The following is a 22,297-nucleotide window of genomic DNA, read 5'->3' as shown; positions in this document are numbered from 1 at the left end:
GGATATGCAAAGCAGGCAGGCTTCAAATGGCTAAAAATAAGCTTACTGGGGCTATATTTAAAGCAATTGGATGTATAAGAATTTGAGTTTGGTGCTGGCGGGCTTTGAGCCAACCATCCCAGTGTACTGTGTAGAAGTAAATAATATAGGGGCCAAGATATAGGGGCCACCTTGAACCCATTTATTTAATACTCTATTTTTGAAGCACTCTTCTGATTTCTGTGATGCTACACTCCCCTGGTTTTCCTCCTAATCACCAGCCTCCCTCTCAGTCCTCTTTGCTGACTCACAGTCTTCTATCTGTCCTCTAAATCAGCCCTTCTCAAGCACTGATGCTTTTACATTCTTAAAAGGTGCGTTTACATTCTTAAAAATTATTATTATTATTATTATTATTTTGGCTGTGTTGGGTCTTCGTTGCTGTGTGTGGGCTTTCTCTTGTTGCGGCGAGCAGGGGCTACTCTTCATTGGGTGTGTGGGCTTCTCATTGCGGTGGCTTCTGTTGCAGAGCGCGGGCTTCAGTAGTTGCAGCACGTGGGCTCAGTAGTTGTGGCGCATAGGCTTAGTTGCTCCGTGGCATGTGGGATCTTCCCGGACCAGAGCTCGAACCCATGTCCCCTGCATTGGCAGGCGGATTGTTAACCACTGCACCACCAGGGAAGTCCCTCTCATGATGTTTTGTACCTATACAGTGTCAGTTGTAATGTTTCCTCTTTTATTCATGATTTTATTTGTTTGAATTCTCTCTCTTTTTCACTGAGTTTCCTGAGATAAGGGTTTGTCAGTTTTGTTTATCTTTTCAGAAAACCAGGTCTTAGTTTTGTTGATTTTTCTATTGGTTTTCTGGTCTCTATTTCATTTATTTCTGCACTGATACTTGTATTTCCTTCCTTCTGCTAACTTTGGGCTTAGTTTGTTCTTCTATTTTTACTTCCTGAAGGTATAAAGTTAGGTTGTTTATGATTTTTTTTAAATGTAGGTGTTTATCACTATAAACTTCCCTTTAGAACTGCTTTTCTACATCCTGTAAGTTTTGGTATGCTGTGTTTCCATTTTCATTTGTTTCAAGATATTTTAAAATTTCCCTTTTAATTTCTTCTTGGAGCCATTGGTTATTCAAGGAGTGTGTTGTTTAATTTCACATATTTATGAAGTTTACAGTTTTCCTCGGGTTACTGATTTCTAGTTTCATACCATTGTGGTTGGAGAAGATACTTGGCATGATTTCAGTCTTCTTAATTTGTTAAGACTTTTTTGTTACCTATCATATGAACTATCTTGGAGAATGTTCCAGATCTGCTTGACAAAAATATGTATTCTTCTGCCATTGGATGGAATGTTCTATATGTGTCCGTTAGGTCTATTTGGTCTAAAGTGTAGTTCGAATCCAACATTTTCTTGTCGCTTTTGAGTGGATGATCTATCCACTGTTGAAAGTGAGATATTGAAGTCCCCTAATATTATTGTATTCTTGTCTATTTCTCCCTTCAGATTTGTTAGTATTGTATTTGCTTAATATATTTAGGTGCTCCAACGTTGGCTGCACATATATTTACAATTATATCATTTTGATGAATTGATCCCCTTATCATTATCTAATGACCTAGCAGGAGGGTGAAGAATTTATTAGAGGTGGGATAAGTCTGGTGGCAAAATGACTAAAAGAGATTAAGGAGCAGGAACCAGAGGAACAGGATGAATTGCAAGGAAGAGTGGTAGCATGGTAGATAGAGCACTGCTAGAGCCATCTAGAGCTGGAGGTGAGTCAATTATTTTATTCTGGGCCTCAGTATAATGAATCTACTAGCTCTGGAGCCAATAAGAAAAATAGAGACAACCCTTATTCCATAGCACCACTCGGATTAACCAAGAGGATTGTAGACATACAGCGCCTGGTATTAGCAGGTGCTTAATCGATGGCCTATGATGTTAATTAACATCAAAAAAGTTAAGATAGAGAAGGGAGGGAAGGAAATTTCAGAAGGGGCAGGATGGTCAATAGTGTCTAATGCAGAATAAAATAAAGTAGGATGAAGCCTGAAAGGGCCCACTGGTTGTCTGTTAGGCTCTGGGTCTTTGTGGGAGCAGTCTTGATGGAGGGTGGGTGGCAGCTGCTGTGTGCTGTGAGGTTGGGGAGAGTGGGAGTGAGGTGGTGGAGGTAGGTGAGGGGATCACATTTGGGTATCCTTAAGAAAGACAGGAAATTTGCTAGGGAGGCAGGCACAGGGAGGATCCTTGTGTGTTTGTAAGTTCATCAGCTTTTTGTAAGATGGGGAACCCTGATTGTATGTATTTGCGTAGTGAGAGGAAGGCCCCAGTAGGAGGGCAGGACTGTTAGAGAGTGGGGAGTGGTTCCCTGATAAGGAGGGAGGGATTGGCTTCAAGCAGAGGTAAATGTGGGGATGATCACATTGCTTGGGGATGATCAGCGCTTTCTCTTGCAGCTGGGAAGGGACTATGTGAACCCAGGGATAAGGCTGAAGGTGAAGAGAGGCACTTGAGGGAATTTGTCCCTGGTGGGCTCAATTTTTAGATAAAAGGGGAGGGGAAGATGTCTTCCAAGGGCAAATGGGGTCAGAGTGAACCTCAGGAGAGGAGTGAGTTTTGGAAAAAGCATTTTTTATTGAGATATAATTCACATACCACAAAATTTTTACCCCTTTAAAGAATGCAATTCAGTGGTTTAAGTTTATTCACAAATTGTGCAACCATCTACCTTCAAAACATTTTTATCATGCCCCAGGGACACCCATTAAGTAGTTACTCTCTATTTCTTCCACCCCCAGCCCCTGGAAACCATGAATTTGCTTTCTGTCTCTATTGACTTGCCTATTCTGGACCTTTCATATAAATGGACTCATACAATGTATGGCCCTTTGTGACTGGCTTCCTTCCCTTAGTTTTATGGACTGCATGTTTGTGTCCACTCAAAATTCATATGTCGAATTCCTAATCCCTACTGGAATGGTATTAGGAGGTGGAGCCTTTGAGAGGTAATTAGGTTATGAGGGTGGAGCTCCCATGATGGGATTAGTGCCCTTCTAAAAAGAGGAGAGCTAGTCCTCTCTCTCTCTCTCTCTTTGCCACGTGAGGGTACAATGAGTAGATTGCTATCTGTAAACCAGGAAGAGAACTCTCACCAAAACCCGACCATGCTGACATCCTGATCTTGGATTCTAGAACTGTGAGAAATGAATGTTGCTTAAGCCACCCAGTCTATGGCATTTTGGTATAGCAGCCGGAACTTGCATAATATTTTCAAAGTTCATCCACATGTAATATGTATTAGTACTTCACTCCCTTTTTTGGGGGCTGAATGATAGTTCATTATATGGATATACTATTTTTTTATCAGTTGACAGGAATTTGGATTGTTTTCATTTTTTGGCTGTTATGAAAAATGCTGCTATGAATATTCATGTATAAGTTTTTGTATGGACATATGTTTTCAGTTCTCTTAAATATATATCTAGCAGTTGAATTCCTGGTTCATATGGTAACTCTATGTTTAACTTTTTAAGGACCTGCCAAACTGTTTTCCACAGTGGCTGCACCATTTTACAATCCCACCAGCAGTATATGAGGGGTTCCAATTTTCACATATCCTCGATAACACTTTTTTTTAGTGTTTTTGATTATAGCTTTCCTGCTGGGTGTGAAGTGGTATCTCATCGTGCTTTTGATTTGCATTTCCCTAATGACTAATGATGTTGAGCATCTTTCCATGTGCTTATTGGCCATTGGTATATCTTCTTTGGAGAAACATCTATTCAAGTCCTTTGTCCATTTTTTAGCCAGGTTGTTTGTCTTTTTGTTGTTGAGTTTAGGAGTTTTTTATATATTCTGGATACTAGCCATTTATCAGATACATGATTTGCAAATATTTTCTCCCATTCTGTGGGTTGGCTTTTCACTTTCTGGATGGTGTCCTTTGATGCATAAAAGTTTTAAATTTTGATGAAGTCCGATTTATCTATCTTTTCTTTTGTTGCTTGAGCTTTTGGTGTCATGTCTAAGAAACCAATTTCCTAATCTGAGGGCACAAAGATCTACCCCTATGTTTTCTTCTTAGAGTTTTATAGTTTTATCTCTTCCATTTAGGTCTTTGATCTGTTTTGAGTTCATTTTTGTATATGTAAATATGCATGTGGACCTCAGGGTGATCCACCCTAAGTATAATTGACAGGAGTTTACAATCTGCTAATGGCGCTTATTTCTCACCAGAAAGGAAGGAAATTCCATTAATTATATGATGAGTTTTCATGGGGCCTCCAGGTCTAAAGAGGAATTTGAATTTGAACTAGGGTCTCACAGAGGAGAAGAGAGAGCAGTTGTCCGTGGTAATTAACACACCTTATATAATCCCATAGCTGTCGCATCAATTATTTTACTCTCTGCCTGCCCACGGTAACCTTCAAAGAAAGCAAGGTGGGCAAATGAGAAGAGAAAGGTCCATCCAGGAGTTTGTCACTGAGCGTGACATGCCCGTAGACTGTCAGGGTGGGGATATTCTGTCAGCCTCTCAGCAGCCTTAATCCACCACTCCCGCTTTCCTGAAGGGCTTTCCTCCTTGGTGCCTATTTCACCACATCCTTCTGATGCCACTCCTTTTTTGTTCTCACCGCAGATTTTTTTTTTTAATTGGATTAGAAATAGCAGAACTGGCCCCTCTTCTTCCCATCATCCTCACCTTCTCCCCAGGTGGTCTCATGGTGTCCTCTGGCTTTAATTACTGTCTTGGTCCATTCAGGCTGCTATGACAGGATACCATAGACTGGGTGGCTTATAAACAACCGAAACTTATTTCTCACAGTCCTGGAGGCTGGGAAGTCCAAGATCAAGATGCAGCAGATTCCATGTGGTGTCTGGTGAGAACCTGCTTCCTGGTTCATAGACAGCCGTCTTCTTGCTGTGTCCTCACATGGTAGAAGGGCGAGGGATCTCTCTGAGGCCTCTTTTATAAGGGCACTAATCCCATTCAGGAAGGCTCTCATGATGTGATAACCTCCCAAAGGCCTCACCTCCTAATATCATCACCTTAGGGATTAGATTTCAATACATGAATTTTGAGAGGACAAAACATTCAAAATGTAGCAATTACCATCCATGACTAATGGCTCCTAAATTAAAATCCTAAGCCCTGACTTCTCACCTGAGAGCTTTATTTTCACTTGGATGTCTTAAACACATCTCAAATGACCATGCCTCAAATGGAAATCTTCCTCCCCCTCAAAAATAGAAATCTTGACCAGCTTCCACATTCTCACACCCCCATGTCACCCTGCTTCTCCCCTGGTCTTCCTGATATCAATCAATAGGACCACCATTCACCTAGAATCAGGCCTCAGATCTAGGGTTCACATTTGAGATATATATATATATTTTTTTTTTCCCCCTTATTTTCGGCCGTGCAGCTTGTGGGATCTTATTTCCCTGACCAGGGATCGAACCCGGGCCCTCAGGAGTGAAAGCACAGAGTCTTAACCACCGAACCACTAGGGAATTCCCACATGATATTTTCCTTGCCCTTAACTCCTATCCAATCTGTGGGTGATTCCTGCTGACTGTAGCAACAAGAGTGGGTAAGAGGAGGTAAGTGCTCAGACTCTGGCCAGACAGCAGATGCTAGATTCCTGGCTCTGCCACTTACCAGTTTTGTGTCCTGGAGAAAGTTCCTTAATCTCTCTCTGTTTCCACCCTAACTCACAGGGGTTTTGTGAGTATTAAATATAAGTATTATGAGGATTAACCTGAGCTAATACATGTAAAGTACTCAGAACAAAGCCTGGCTCAGTAATTACTGAAAAAGTGGTAACTGTTAATATTACCTCCAAAGTCAATGACATATTTGTCCATTTCTCTCAATGCTACCTGCCCCACCTTAGTCTCAGCTACGATCAACTCTCCCCTTCTTATGGATTGCCTCCCAACAATCCTTTCATCTCTGAAGCTAGAATAATACAGAAAGTATGAATCAGATTTTGTTGCTCCCTAAGACCTTTCAATGGTTTCCTTATAAACATAGAATAAAATCCAAATTTATTTCTATGGTCTAGAAGGTTCTCTATATGTGGCCCCTACCTATTGATTTAACTTCAGTTGTACAAGGTAGATATTGCTGTGTAACAAACTACCCCAAAATGGAGTGGCAAAAACCAACAATAGCAATTGTTTTTGTTTTTGTTTTTTTGTTTTTTGTTTTTGTCTTCACTGCGCAGCTTGTGGGATCTTTGTACCCCGACCAGGGACTGAACTTGTGCCCTCGGCAGTGAAAGTGCAGAGTTCTAACCACTAGACTTCCAGGGAATTCCCCAACGTTAGTTTTATTACGCTCATGGATTCTGTGGGTCAGAAATTTGGATACAATAGAGCAGGAATATATTGTTTCTGCTCTACAATGTCTGGGGCTTCGTTTGGGGAAACTTGAATGGCTTTGGGTGCCTTGAACAAGGGGATAGCAGCATCTGGAGACTTCTACATTCATGTGTCTGGCACCTTGGCAACGACGGCAGAAAAGCCAGGCTCAGCAGGGACTGTCCATTGAAATTCCTGTGTTGGCCTCTGCATGGCTTGAGCTTCTTTACATCATGGTGGCCGCAGGGTAGTGCGTTTCTTACTTGGTGGCTCAGAACCCAGGACATGGTATATGATGAGCTATACTTGGAAGGCAAATAGCATCTCTTCTCACATACTTGTTGGTCAAAGCAGTCACAATCCCACCCAGATTCAAGGGGAGGGCACACAGACACCACCCGTAAGAGGAGGATGTCGAAGAATTGTGGAAACGTTTGTTTTTATACTGCCACACTCATCTCTGTCTTTCTTGCTCACAGCTCTCCAGTCAGACCAGACTCCTTTCTGTTCTAAAAACATACTGCCTAATCCTAACCTCAGAGCTTTTCCAGCTTTTTGATCTCTCTGATGTGAACTGTCTTCTTATCTGAGTCCAGAGATGGACTAAGTCTTCACCGTTGATTCACAGAATGAGTCTGAAGCTTTGCTACCAGAGATGAAGCCCTCAATTCAGTTCCCAGGCACCACATTCTGACTTCTGTCTGTGCAGTCTGTTCCGACCTCTGCTGCCTGAGGCTAAGTCCAGAATTTTCCCTCCAGAGGCAAAGACCTGATTTTTGCTCTTGTGACTAAATCTCCACTCAGGTGTCAACTCTCCAGAAAGACCTTCCTAGACCACTGTATCTAAAGGGCCTCTCCATCTTTCTATCCTCTGTTTACTTCATTGATAGTGCTTACCACAATCTGTAGTTTTCTTGAGTATTTGTTTCTTTACCTGTTTATAGAATGTAACTTCCGTAAGTAGAGGAATAAGTTTTTTTCATTACTGTATCTTTTGGCACACAGGAGGCACTTAATATATCCTTGTTGAATGAATGAATGAAAGCTGGGAGGGGTCAGAAGTGAAGATTTGGAAGTCACAAACATTTAAGTGGTTATTGAAACCACGGCAGAGAAAGAGGCTCAGGGGATAACGTCAAGGATCATTGGTATTTAGGATGGCGTAAGAGGAGCCCACAATGAACATTTAGAAAGAAAGGCCATAAAGAGAGCCAGAAGAAAGATGTCAAGGAAGGAAGGGAGGGGAATTTGAAGAAAAAGGGTAGAGGCAATAATGTTAAGTACCACAGGGAGGCTAATTTAGATGAAGACTGCAAAATGTTCCTTAGGTTTATCAAGGAGGGGGCTTGTTGCCAGAGCTCTTTCAATGGAATCAGGGGAAGAAGCCACATTATAGTGGCTGAGAAGCAAATGGGAGTTGAAGTTGAGGAAATGGTGACCATGCCACTTAACAGTGAGGGGAGATCAATGCCAAGGCAATAGCTGTTGAGGAACACAGAGCCAAGGGTGGGGGGGGGGTGTCGCGAACGGATGAAAGATGTTTCCAAGCTGAAGGGAGTGAACAGTAGAGAGAAAGAGATTGAGATCCAGGAGGGAGGGACACAGCATGGATTCAGGAATAACCCTGGAACAGGCTGACCTCTTCCAGTGAGACCACGGGGAAGTGGAAAAGATGGGCGTGCACAATTCTCTCCTAGGAATACTCATTCCACTTGTAATTCTTTGTTCGGCATCTGCCTTGCCAGCCGGACTGTGAGTTCCACGAGGGCAGGTTTGAGTGTGGCCCGAGAAGACGGTAAAGGTCATGACAGCTGCTGAGACGCGTGAGGGGGTGACCAAGGCAAGGACAAGTGCAAGTGGGAGGCTCTTCTGGGATTATCTGTCCCAATCTTTAAGGCAGTGGGAGTTTTCTCTGCCTTCCTCCCGCTGTATCGGTGCAGGAATAGTGACTTCTGTGTTGCTCCAGGACGGGAAGTTTGCAGGGTAAGAGGAATAAAGGATGCTGCCGCCGAGAGCTGTTCAGGTGATGGACCATGGCGTCCGGCTTGGAGGGAAGAAGGTGATTCAGCTATTGATGTTGTGGTGGGAATGAGGGCTCATGTAGCCCTGAGAGGCAATGGCTGAAGATAAGGGCAAGCCAAGGTTGCTGGGATCAAGAAGGTGCATGAACTGAGGAGTGTGTTTGTGTGTGTGTGTTTCACACAGATTTTAAATCCAAATAGGATTATGATAGGAGTTGGGATAGAAAGAATATTGCTGCTATAACAAATAGACTCCAGTACGTATAACGGCTTAAGCACAAGAGGAGTTTATTTCTGCATCATGTAATAGTTCAAGGTGTGTGTTCTTGATCCGCAGGCCAGGATGGACACAGGGTTCCTGCTGCATGCAGTGAATTGGAGACTTGGGCTGCTGATGGCTCTACCACCTAGAACACATAGCTCCCAAGGTTGTCTGGGGGACCATCATCCCAGTCAGCTAGAAGGAGGAAAGAGCTTGCAGGAGCATAGAGGGAGTTCTCTGTATCTCAAGGCCCCCAAGAGACAGCCATAGTTGTCAGCCAATCACATTCAGTTGGCTAGAAACTCTGTCATATCTAGTTGCTGAGGATGCTGGGAAATGTAGTCCAGGTGTGTGTCCTAGAACAGGGGTCCCCAACCCCCAAGCCATGGACCAGTACCGGTCCACACAGCAGGAGGTAAGCAGTGGGCAAGCGAGCAAAGCATCATCTGTATTTACAGCCACTCCCCATCGCTCTCATTACCGCCTGAGCTCTGCGTCCTAACAGATCAGCGGCGGCATTAGATTCTCATAGGAGCGCGAACCCTACTGTGAACTGAGCATGCGAGGGATCTAGGTTGCACGCTCCTTATGAGACTTTAATGCCTGATGATCTGAGGTGGAGCTGAGGCGGTGATGCTAGAGCTGGGGAGTGGCTGCAAATACAGATCATCATTAGCAGAGAGGTCTGACTGCACAGAGACCATAATAAATCAATTGCTTGCAGACTCATATCAACACCCTATCAGTGAGTGGCAAGTGAAAACAAGCTCAGGGCTCCCACTGATTCTGCATTATGGTGAGTTGTACAATGATTTTATTATATATTATAATGTAATAATAATAGAAATAAAGTGCACAATAAATGTAATGTGCTTGAATCATCCCGAAACCATCCCCCCCTGCTTGCTACCCCTGTTCCGTGGAAAAATTGTCTTCCAGGAAACCGGTCCCTGGTGCCAAAAAGGTTGGGGACCGCTGTCTTAGAAGGAGAAGGAACATGGATTTCCTCAACAGCTGGCAGCCTCTGACACACTGCAGTGCCACAGAGAGAAAGACCGATCCAGTGGCTTACATCCTGAATAAATGTGGAAAGAGGTCTGGAAACAGAGATGCACAGGGCACTGGGTGCACTGGGGTGGGGCTTCTGCAACGTGATGGGAGAGTGATGGTCTGGAAATGACACTGTGGGGTGGACAGATGGTGTTCAAAGGAGTCAGATTTATCTGCATTTGAATGGTGGGTATGTTACTTTCTAGGTGTCTGAACTTGACCCAGTTATTTAACTTATATATTTAACTTCTTCCAGCCTTGGTCTCTTCATCTGTAAAATGGGAGCAATAGCACTGATTTCACAGTGGTAAATGGATAATGTAGGTGACAATTTCTTGGTGATGAGTAGCTGTTTCAGAAGTTATTTTTCTCCTTCTACTTACTTAAGGCTCATCAAAGTCACAGACAGAGGGAAAACTTTGTTCAAACAGTTGCCAGAGGTCTGTGGCTGGATAGAGCAAAACTTACCTGGATCCAGGTAGGTGGATGTGCAATGGTTATGAATGAGGAGGGTCTCGCGGTACATGAGGGACGGTAGCTGGAACTCAGCCTCAGTGTGAGGGAAGTGGAGGGGGTGTGGCGAATTGCACAGAACACAAGGCCCCCTCCAGGGCAGCTGCTACCCTGCTCCAGCCACCTGTGTCACCTGGGGACAGACACTAGAGTTGCCTAGAGCTTCTGAATGTAGAAGTGTGGCTTTTTCATACGAAGTGTCCTAATTTTTAAATGTTGGCTACAAATTCAAAATCAATTAAAATCACTGCATAGTCAAACAAGATGTGTCTCTGGGCTGATCTAGCCCTTGGGCCACCAATCTGCGACTTGTGGCGTATTCTGTGTCAATTAAGACCAGTTATAAGCCCTGGTCTCCACATCTGTGCCGCCCAATGCAATAGCCATAAGCACAAGAGGCTATTTGAATTGAAATTAACTTAAATGAAGTAAAATTAAAAATTCAGTTTCTCAGTCGCACTAACCACATTCCTACTGCTCCATTAGGCATGGGCGGCGGCTAGCGGCGACTGTGTTGGGCAGAGCAGGTATAGAACATTCTCTCATTACAGAAAGTTCTTTTACAAAGCACAGTGCTCTAGATGGAAGGGGCATGAAAGGCGATGTCGTGTCAGAAGTGGTTCCCTTTCTTAGACGTAGACATACGGCTATGTTTTAGCTGCGCTGATTTGTTAGGTGTTGTCATATAACCAGGATGTGGGTCAGAGGAATGATTCGTGCAGTTTCATATTGTCTCACGCTTCTCAGGGCTGTAACTTTGGTGAGTTATGGGGGCTTGACAGTGTCAGATGGATGGAAAAATCCCACCTCTCCATCCCGTTTCTAGCCACTCTACCCTGAGTATAAGAGATCCACCCCCTGCGTGAGGAGGAGTTTTATCTTAACACCCTTGAGGCAGAACTCTTGGTTCCTCCAGTGGGAAGGGGCTGTGGTCTGCACCAGGATGAATATGGAAGGTTGACTCATTTTTTCTTTTTTAATTTATTTATTTATGGCTGTGTTGGGTCTTCATTTCTCTGCGAGGGCTTTCTCTAGTTGTGGCAAGTGGGGGCCAGTCTTCATCGCGGTGCGCGGGCCTCTCACTGTCGCAGCCTCTCTTGTTGCGGAGCACAGGCTCCAGACGCGCAGGCTCAGTAGTTGTGGCTCACGGGCCCAGTTGCTCCGCGGCATGTGGGATCTTCCCAGACCAGGGCTCGAACCCGTGTCCCCTGCATTGGCAGGCAGATTCTCAACCACTGCGCCACCAGGGAAACCCTGGAAGGTTGACTCTTAAAAAGAGGTTGGGGGCTTCCCTGGTGGCGCAGTGGTTGAGAATCTGCCTGCTAATGCAGGGGACACGGGTTCGAGCCCTGGTCTGGGAAGATCCCACATGCCACGGAGCAGCTGGGCCCGTGAGCCACAATTGCTGAGCCTGCGCGTCTGGAGCCTGTGCCCCGCGACGGGAGGGGCCGCGATAGAGAAAGGCCCGCGCACCGCGATGAAGAGCGGTCCCCGCACCGCGATGAAGAGTGGCCCCCGCTTGCCGCAACTGGAGAAAGCCCTCGCACGAACCGAAGACCCAACACAGCCAAAAATAAATAAATAAATAAATAAATAAATAAATAAGAAAATCCTTTAAAAAAAAAAAAAAAAAAAGAAAGGGTCTAACTGTCATGACATCATAAGCCTTGGTAAATATTTAAAAAAAAAAAAAAAAAAAAAAAAGAGGTTGGCACTGGTGCTTAGTTGGGCAGGTACCATCCGTCAAACGATTAGGCTATCTGTAGTCACTTTTCAGGCAAAATGGGTGGCAGTGGTGGCATTTGTGGTGGTGGGGGATCTCTAGGATGCAAAGGCCAGTGGTTCATCAGTGAAGTAGAGCCCTGGGATGGGATCTGAGAGTAGGACTCTGAGGAACGCCAGCTGGTAGGTAGCGGGCAGCTATTCCAGGGGAGGCCCGCCGTTTTTCAGGAGATGCTCCCATCCGATCATCCCAGTGCCTGGACTTCACCAGGCTGGGGTGCAGCCTGTGATCACCTGGAGCCACTATATCTTCATGCTTTGATGAGAACCACAGCCTGTCGTGTTCCACATGGCAGCATCTCTCTCAGCCACGCATTCGCTGGTTGGACTCAGACTGGTGTGGGCAGACACAATTGCCACAGGAGAGCTACATGACGTTGCAATTTAAACAGGCCTGGAGGACGCTGTCAGAAGGACCCTGCCATGGTCGGGGAAGGGAGAATCAGGCATTCAGTCAGGTGTTGCTGTCTGAGTTGTTGAAGGTCCGAAGGCGCAGAGAGGCTAAGTCACTTCCCTATTGTTCGTGGTGATGCAGAGGACGAGTGGGATCGTGGCCAGCTGTCCCGCTCTTCGCGGTCATTCGGAGGACCAAATTAACCTGCACAAGTAAGCGCGGAACGCTTCCCGGGTTGTCCCAGTCGGAACCGCTGCTGAGCATTAGCCTAGGTAGGCTGAAACAGAGATGTAAGCCAGCTGCACTTTGGCCAATCAGCTATGGATATGCGTAGGCGGAGAGGGTGGCTTAAGCTGGCAATGGCCATGTGTCCTGATACTGCATGCTGTGTTTTTCATTATGACTTTGCAGCCTGACAACATATTTTGCTGCATCTTTGCTAGGAGAAATGACAATGGCCTTGATGTACTCTTCCCCACTGTTCTTCTCCATCATTCTGCTTTTGAGGTCATCATATGAATGCCCAGATCTGGCCTCCCCAGTAGATGAGGACTCAGGAAATGATCTGCACTGTGTCTCTCAGCTCTGGCCTTGACCCCAAAGGGGGATGAAAGGGAAGGGCTCAAACCAATGGCTCCCCAGGGGTCATGAGTTTAGGATTCAGACCCCTGCAGTTGTGAGGATAACCTCGATCTCCCACCAGATCATGACCACTTTTGGTTCTGTAGGCCAAATGGCCAAATGACTTGATATAGAAAAAAAAAAAAAAAAGAAAAAAAAGTGGGAGGAGCCAAGATAAAGAACATATATCCCAATACTGGATTGAAAGAACATTTCACAAGGTGACCTTGATCGTCCTGTCTTTGCCTATCTGAACTTCCCACATGCCAACCAAGAAGGATATTTGTCACACTGGAGGATGCCAGTGCTATAAAGAAGTCCTTTGTTCAAGCTATTCTATCCCATATCCATTAAGGAGAAGTGTCTGGAGATACATCCACAGATTCTAGAAGTTTCTGCAACATGGAGAGTGTCTCCCAGAGAAGACCTAATCCATCTATGAATATAAGGTGGTACTGGTAGCAAGTTAGGGCACCCAGGCCTTAGTGACAGGTCCACAGACTCTTCTACTAGGAGAGAACGGTTGTCCTGAGTGCCCGTCGGTCCTCCTGGGAGCATTCACTAAATGGATGGGGCCTAGGACAGAGCCTAGTTGTGAATTTTGTGCCTTAGAAGGTCATTTTAGACTCAAGTTCCAGTGTAACTGTATTTTATAACTGGGACATTTGTTCAGTGAGCTTATTCATTTATTCATTTATCCACCCTTTACCCATCAGTCCATCCATCCGTCATCCATCATCCATCCATCCATCCATCCATCCATCATCCATCCATCCATCCATCATCCACCCATCTACCCACCCATCCATTCTTTCGGAATTTGTTGTGGGCTTACTGTCTGCAAGGCACTACAGTGGGTGCTGCAAAAAAGAAAGCGTCATCTCTGCCCTCAAAAAGCTTATTGTCTAGGAGAAGGAGACAAGGTATAAAGAAATAGGTGCAGGAAACTGTTTCGGGTGCATTGTTAGAAGTCTGCACAGGGCCCAGCAGTGCATAACAGAGAGAGTGGTCAGCTCTACTTGGGGGCTCAGGAATGGCTGCACAGAGGAGGTACAGGAGTCAGAGAGGGGATGGGGGTGTTGGGGGAGATAGAGGTATGGGTACAGACACAGAGGCTACAAATAGCCCAACACCTTCAGGGAAAGCAAAGAGTTTGGTGTGGTTAGAGCACGGGCTGTGAACTAGGGCAGCAGAGAGAGCTAAGGAAGGCAAGGGAAGTAGGCAGAGGTTGGCTTATTCACAAAGCCTGGATACGATGCCAAGGGTTTTGGACTTTAACACACAGGTATTGTGGAGCCATTCTAGCATTATAAGCAGAAGAGTAACATGGCCAGATGTGCGCATTTGAAAAAGTACTCTGACTTCAGGACAGGATAAGACCCAGCAGCAGGGTCCCAGTTAATTAGGCCTGTGAGAGATGGTGACACCTCAGACGAAGGCAGTGGCCTGGGATGGAGAGGAGAGAGAAGGGGAGAGGAAGGGCACCGCCTCCCCCTTAGCCTCTTAGGCCTCCAGGATTACTTTCTTCCTCTTTCAGCCCAGTCACTTTAAAGTGGCCATTTTACTAATTTAACTCCATTTCTCAGTTCCCGAGGAACAGAGGGGAACTCCTGAGCCAGTGGCCCAGTGCAGGCACTCCAGCTCCTCCCACGGTTGGACTGCAGCGCCCACACGAAGTCAGTGTTGTCCGTGGGTGTAGAATCTGGTCTAAAGGCCCACGTCCTCAATGGAGAGTCTGCTCACAGCACAGCTTCCATTGGCTGTTCATCTTTCTCTGACTTCCTTATCTGCTTGTGTCTAGTGAGGTCTCGTTCTGTTTCTGGAGGGAGGCCGGATGTGCTCAGAAGTTGGATGGTGCTCAGTCTTTGGATGGGTGACACTCTGGGGGCACAGAGCCCGCAGCCGAGGCCTAGGGCAGAGGGGCACACTTTTCTGGAGCCGGTCAAGCACCCGTGCGTTGCCCGATGGCCTCGCTGTGCGCGGCACTTCGTCGTAATGCAAGGAGGGGCTGTGCGTAGGGAGCTTGTGAGCTCACCTCCCAATTTCCCTTCGGTCTTGGGCTGGTCCACAGTGGATAATAATCTCTGGCTAACTTGAAAACAAACATTGGGTGGGCTGGAGAGAGAGGAAGGAGGAGGGGGGGAAGGCAGACCAATCTGATTAAGGGGAGATTCCGCGTTTCTTGAAACCTTTACAATATCCAACTGGACTACTTCCAAGAATTCACAGACTAAGCTAATAAATCGCCCCAAAGAGGTCTCTAGGGAACCTGTCTAAAAAAATAGTCAAGAGGCATGGAGTGTTTTTGAATCAGTGTGTAGTTCTCAGTATTGGAACACGGCTGGATTCTTTTAAGAGACTTAAACTCCTGAAATATTATTTACATTCCCTGGGAACAGAGTTCATCCTTTTTCTCGGCCCTTTTTGGAACTGACACAGCTTCTGAATCAAGGAGGGCCCAGACTGATGACGAGGATCCGCTGTCTTTTCTGGGTGTGGGTGAGTCCGAGCCTGAGGTGTGGGCTTGGAAAAAGGAACCTGTCTGCAGTGCCCAAGGCTGGCCTGCAGGTGGCGCTGAGCGTTAGGATGCTTTTGGAGGAGAGATCCTAGTGGGAAGGGCATCTGCTCGTTCTGCCATGGATAACTGGAACCCAGCCCACAGGGCTCAACCCAATGAGGCGAATTCTTGATATCTGGCATTTTAAAAACCTGGGGTTTACATCAGGGAGGCAGAGGTGCTCACTTAGGCTGCGGGCTGGCTCAGCGGGGCCGGATGGCAGGAGGATGCCGGCATGGGGTCGTTAGGAAGGCCGCGCCATCGGTTTGCTCATTCACCTTGTGTTTATTGAGTGTTGTGAGGTCTGTCCTGGGTGGGGTGGAGGGCAAGGTCACTTAGGGAGTTTGCAGTTGAGAGGGAGAAGCGAAATTCCCCAAGTAAACGAATACACAAAAATACTTCCAACTTGTGATCATTGCTGCTGAGGTGCTGCTGAGACAGGGAAGAGTGGCGACTATGTGGGCTGACTTCAGACAGGCTGGGCGGGGAGGAGCACGCTGAAGAGGGTATTGAAGGGTGAGGAGGAGCCGGCCCTGCCACGAATAGGAGAAGAGGAAACAGAAGGAAACCAGGGGGCTGCAGAGTGGGGGAGGGTAGGGAGCCCAGGAAGAGTCTGGGGAGGAGAAGGTGGAAGTGAGAGTTTGCATTTTATTTATGGAAGCAGCCAATCAAGCTCTTCCCCTGTCAGTCACATGTTAATCTATCATGTTTCCAATGAGAGGAAAGTTGGGCCACTGAGAGAAACTGAATCCCGTTGAATGATGAGGAAAGAAAGAGATGGAGAATTATTTTGGGGACCGGGGAAGTGTCTAAGTAATGCACACGGGTCCTGATTGACTGATGGAAGTTCTCGGCGCCTCGAGTGGCAGCAAACGGGGTGAAGAAAGAGACCACAGGGACTTCCCTGGTGGTCCAGTGGTAAAGAATCTGCCTTCCAATGCAGGGGACGCGAGTTCAAGCCCTGGTCGGGGAACTAGGACCCCATGTGCCACAGGGCAACTAAGCCCACGCGCCACAATTACTGAGCCTGCGTCCCTCAACGAAGATCCTGTAACTAAGACCTGATGCATCCAAAAAAAAAAAGAAAGAAAATAAATAAATAAAATTAATTAATAATAATAATAAAAAGAATGATACTGCAGACCACCTACACCCACCTCTTTCATGGCAGGTCCTGGTTTCTGCTAAACAAGTATTTTAATCATTCAAAGAACTAGCCCCTTGGGCTTGGGGTCACCACACAGACCTGGATTAGAATCCCGCTCTTGTACTTGAAAGAGAGGTTTCTTTGAGCTTTACTCTCCTGCCTAGAAAATAAGGATATGGAGACTTACCTAGTAAGATTTTGGGGAGGATTGAATAAGATGTATTTAAAGCACCCAGTGCTGTACCTAGACTATGGTAGGTGCTCAATGAATGTCAATTCCCTCCTTGCTGACTACGTAACAGTGAGGACAGATAAGTAGAAAGATAGTGATGATGATATTAATCACTCTTTCATAAGATGCTCGCACTGGGGAAAGAGCAGGACCGTCGATGTACTTTGAGGAGGGGGAAGTCCCGGGTAGGGAGTGAGACCTGCATTTTAGTTCATATTCTCCCAGCTTCCTCTTCTGTAAAACGAGGGTAGGGGTGGTCTACAGGCCAGAGTTAGACTAGTTTAAAAACATTCTTGGGCCTTATCTCTGGAGATTCTAATCAGCAGGTCTGAGCTGGGGTCCTGGATGATTCTGACACAGAGGCAAAATCACTCCAGGTGATTAAGACCCAGGAACACTGGAATAAGTGTCTCCAAGACCCTTTCCTAGTCCTGAGTCATCATCCATCACACCAGACAAGGACCAAGGGGACCAGAACCACTCTCCTCATTTGCCACCAGAGGGCGAGCTTGAGGCATGATGGCCAGAGCGAGATGCTATCTGTCTCGGCTCTGACTGAAAGAGCCCAGGGAAAATCTGTAGTCCCACAGAGGGTGCTGTGCGAGACAGATAAGGCAGGGGTCATTTGGGAGGATTGTGTGCCAACTGGAGATAAGAGGAGAAAGCCAACGTCTACTAGATTCTGTGAAGTGTACGCTTTCTTCTGTGCCCTGATGTCGGACAAGATTTGGACGATGAAACTTGCTTCTTCGTGCAGTGAGGACTTCGTCAGGATGCTTCAGAGCCCCAACTTCCAGTTCCAGCAAAATCAGCATCTGGCTCAGAGGGCCAGTCACTCCCGACCCTCATCTGCCCCCACTCTGTCCCCCCCGGTAAAGGATGCACCCACTGGAAAAGGCAATGGGCAGGCTTGAATCTGTTGGTCCTTGGCTGTCCTTCTGCAGACTCTGCCCCTTCAGAGTTACATGCACAAAACAAAGGACCGTCATGGCCTGATTCCAGCTGCAGAGAAGCAGGCATCACTTCCCGTTCGGTGTCCTAGTCGATGCCCTTAGTTTTTGGCAAGGCAGAATTCCAGTCCTTTCTCTTTACCACCTCATTAATTTTGCCTTCTGCGGCAGGCTGCATTTGAGGCCACAGCCCTTGGCGTCTGTACTGCAGCAAAGTGGGGACTTGAAATCTTCTCTTCTTTGCCAGCAATTTATATTTGGACTTTCCCTGCTCGGTGACATCCTCTAGGTTCCACTTCCACAGAGACCCAGGGGGCCACAGAAGCAGAAATGGTTACCCCTGCTCCCCAAAGGGGGAAGAAGAAACCGAGGGCAGTGGCAGGGCTGGTCCAGGACTGCTGCTGAGGGTGCTGAGGAACCGAAAGCAGCCCAGCCACCCCGGAGTGCCTGAGTGACAGTACCTCACCTCCCGCCCGCAGTTCCTGGCAGGTTGTAGCATGGGAACACCTCAAAAATCCTGATTGGACGTCATCACTCCATGCACCCCATCCTTCTTGAGCCCCTACGCTGTCGGGCCCCATATTAGCGTAAGAGATGAGTAAGACTTTTGAGAGTTCCTGGACTCCATGAACTCAAACTTCACATGGAAGGAAAACCGTGCTCACCTGGTTATAGGTGAGGGTAGTAGTGTGTTGATGGAGTAATACGATAAATGGCATAACATGGGCACATGCAAGGAATAATGGGAGGGTGGAGAAAACGATTGAAGAAATTGATGCTGAGAAAAAATGACTAGAGACGCCTCATCTGATGCTGGAGTTGTTTTAGGATTCGATGCTCTCTCCCCGTGTTTTCTCAGTCTTGGTGGTATGTGGCAGTTTTTTTTAGGGGAGGCGTAGCTTAAGATTCAGGCAGCTACACCTGTGCGAGGAATAATAAGCTGCATTCTAACAAGGTCCTCATGCAGTTTCAGAGGACAGGAGTGGGCTGGCCAGGAAAGGAAGCCCCAGCAAGGTGGCAGGGCTAAAAGAAAGGCCTGCGCTGGGGATGTTGCTGACAACCAAACTCACCTCCGTAGGGATGTGAGTCTTTTTTCTTGTAATAGCAATGACAGCATTTGTTTATGTACCAAACGTTGAGGGTCCCGCCACGGATCAGGCAGTGTGCTGGTCACTGGAAAAAGAGGAATACAAGGCTCTTAGCTTCTGGGAGCCATGCTCTGATAGAAGAAATGGACAAGTAATTACGATGCAACAGGATGTGTGTTACAGCAGAGGTGAATAGAGGAGGCTGTGCTCAATGCTTTGGGGGGTGGATGGGTGCAGATGCACCCGGTGAGGAGGTGACATTTAAGCTCACTCTTTTTTTTTTGTTTTTGTTTCTTTTTAAATTTATTTATTTATTTATTTATTTTTGGCTGTGTTGGGTCTTCGTTTCTGTGCAAGGGCTTTCTCCAGTTGCGGCAAGCAGGGGCCACTCTTCATCATGGTGCGCGGGCCTCTCACTATCGTGGCCTCTCTTGTTGTGGAGCACAGGCTCCAGACGCGCAGGCTCAGTAGTTGTGGCTCACGGGCCTAGTTGCTCCGCGGCATGTGGGATCTTCCCAGACCAGGGCTCGAACCCGTGTCCCCTGCATTAACAGGCAGATTCTCAACCACTGCGCCACCAGGGAAGCCTAAGCTCAGTCTTATCTATTTATTTATTGTTTTGGCGGCGCCGTGCAGCCTGGGGGATCTTAGTTCCCCGACCAGGAATTGAACCCGTGCCTCCTGCAACGGAAGCACAGAGTCTTAACCACCGGACCAACAGGGAAGTCCCTCAGCTCGCACTTAGAGGAAGTGTTGAGGGAGCAGGAAAAGGGACCAGCATCCGCAGGCCTGGATTTGAGAAGGCACATGGCCCGGAGGGCAGTGCGTGTGTTGGTGTGTGTCTGCATGCGCCCCCCCTGAGCCTGGGTGTGGGGTCGTGGGTGCTGAGAGATGGGAGATGAGACTCCAGAGAGACTGTGGTCGGTCTGGTACAGCACCGGAGTAGAACTCACTCCTGCCGCTCATGGATCACGAGGCAAGTTCTCCCTTCCTCCAGATCACCAGGATGCCCGGGATAGAACCATCTCATTAACCCACTGTTCATCACTTCTTGCTCTTTCTGGATGCTGGGGGAGGAGTATGGGAAGTGGGGAGGCAGGGGCTCTGGGAAGGGGTCATGAATGTGGACTAGGCCAGCTTATAATGCTTTAATGTTTTAAAAATTCAGAAAAATCAATGCCTGAGAATCGGTTCATATATATGGTTCAGGGACAATGATTTTTAACTTTACAGGCAATTGTCATTGAGTGTTTGTCTAAAGACAGTGTAAAAATACTGTATATTAACAAGTCAATCAATGCAGAGTGGGTGGAAAAGTCTCCCCCACGTCCTTTACTTTTCTGCATTGCATTGAGTGGTAAGTATGCTAAAAAATGCAGATTAATGACAGTTCTTTTCCTTGGTCAGCTAAAACTATTTGGAATCTTCTATGTGCCAAATACTCTTAGGCTCTACTCAGAACAGACAAATCAACTTACACCTTACATCTTTAGATATTTATGAGTGGTAATATCAGTTATCACAGCCTAGGAACCTCATATGAATGGGTATAGAAATAAGACTGATACAAATAAGACGGACATAAAAGCTCCTGGGAGCAAAATATTCAAGGGCAAACTGATCAATAACAAGGTATAGTTAAAGCTGTTATGATTAAGCAATTCAGGAGCAGGAAGATAGAACAAGAATATAAACAAATAATGTAATTAGAGGTTATTTTGTTTTAAATTAATTTGACTCATTATTTGTTTGCCAAGTAGCATTTTCCTTATGATTTAATAGGACACTCGTCCCCCTGCTGCCCTCTCCCCCCCTCCCCCCACTGCTAGTTGGAGCCTACAGTGGGTTTTCTCGGGTAGGAGGGTACATTCTATGCTTTCTCAGACTTGTGACTTTGACCCTTTTAGGGTGACACCAATACTTGCTGACTTCAACTCACTTGGCTCTTAGCACATCACGTAGTTGGAGGGGGAAATGCTCCCTTTTAATTTTTAAGATGCACAGCTAATTGGAACTGGAATGAAATAACCAGCCGGGAAGCTTGCTGCATGCCTCACAGCCCCTTTCTGGGACTTCAGAATTTACAGGAATAGGAATGAAAGGGTGCATTTTACACCTTCTGGACAGACAAATAACCATCCACAGTGGCCAGATGCAGAAAGACTTTGAAACATGGGCCCATAGTAGCCTCAGGATTATTTTGCATTTATCTGGCTAATCTTTGCTGATCAGGTGTGAGCCAATTAGATTCTTTTTTTTTTTTTTTTCATGGTTGCCTGAAGGCCTCCATTATGTAGGGATTCTATCTATTGTTTGATCTCAAGCAGAGAAGCCCAAAGCTGTGGGCCAGCCCAGATGTTTTAGTCATTGTACCTGGCTGGGCAGCTTTCCAAAGAGATGACCTTTGGTAGATTGCTTGGGATCAACTGGTCCAGCTTTTTCCTTCTACAGGGATTCTGAAGTAAGAGCATCAGAGCAGGACTTGGACAGAGCCAAGGGGTCCCAGCCTGCTCAGTTGCTAGCCCAAGAAGAGAGGCCTTAAAAGCTGCTGTAAGTGTGATAGGATCTCTGGCTGGGGAGTCAAGTCTCCTCCCGTGTTTTAAACTCAGATTCTGGGAGGTTCTCTCCATGACTCAGGATCCCTTGCTTTTTAGGATATAAGCTCGCCTTTTTTTCATTCCTCCTGCTTCTCCAGTTCATCTCCCGGCTTCTGGCCTCATTATGTTAAGTAGGGGCCCGCCTACAGCAATGCAAATCCTTTGGGCTCCTAGGGCGCTGCAATCCCAACAGTTTCTCCTCAACAAAACTGCAGGCAGCAGCGAAATGCACTCTCTCCACCATATCCCCAAATGGGTGCAGGTGAGCGTGACTGTTAAAGAGGAGACCCGGGCCCTAGATTGGGCCTTTTTTGGCCTCAACAGGCGGCTGCTGCTTCCCCCCCTGCCCCCAAGTTCCCTGCGACCCCAAGGCACAAAAGGACGTTTCAGGGCGGGGTTTCCATCCCCAGCAGCGGGCTACAGTCTTCCCCGGCTGCCTTCCTTCCCTACTCAGAGCAGTGAGGGCTTCGGACTTTCCTTTCCAGCTAGCTGCCAGGCCACTGATGCCCGAAGCCCGGCCTCCGGCTCCACTTCCTGTTTGCTGCCTCACCTCGGGCCCGCGCTCCTCCACCCCGGGGGAGCCCAGCCCGGCGCCGGCCGCCCGCAGGCCCGCGGCCAGCTGCCCTTCTCCGGGGCTGGGCGTGGCCGGCGCGGCGCCGCGCGGAGACTTCCCGCCCCGCTCCCCTTCCCTCCGCTCGCGGCCATCTGAATTCCCCCTTCGACTCCTGG

General features: G+C 47.0%; 1 protein-coding gene across 1 annotated transcript in view; it reads left to right on the top strand.

Moving 5' to 3' along the window:
* DPYSL2 (dihydropyrimidinase like 2) overlaps positions 1–22,297 on the top strand; it is a 115,973-nt gene that overhangs the window by 16,643 nt on the left and 77,033 nt on the right. The window lies entirely within an intron of this gene.

Source organism: Balaenoptera acutorostrata, chromosome 6 (genome assembly GCF_949987535.1).
Source record: "Balaenoptera acutorostrata chromosome 6, mBalAcu1.1, whole genome shotgun sequence".
Classification (NCBI taxonomy): domain Eukaryota; kingdom Metazoa; phylum Chordata; class Mammalia; order Artiodactyla; family Balaenopteridae; genus Balaenoptera; species Balaenoptera acutorostrata.
Note: the sequence above shows the minus strand (reverse complement) of the source record. Positions and strands in the feature narration are given on the sequence as shown.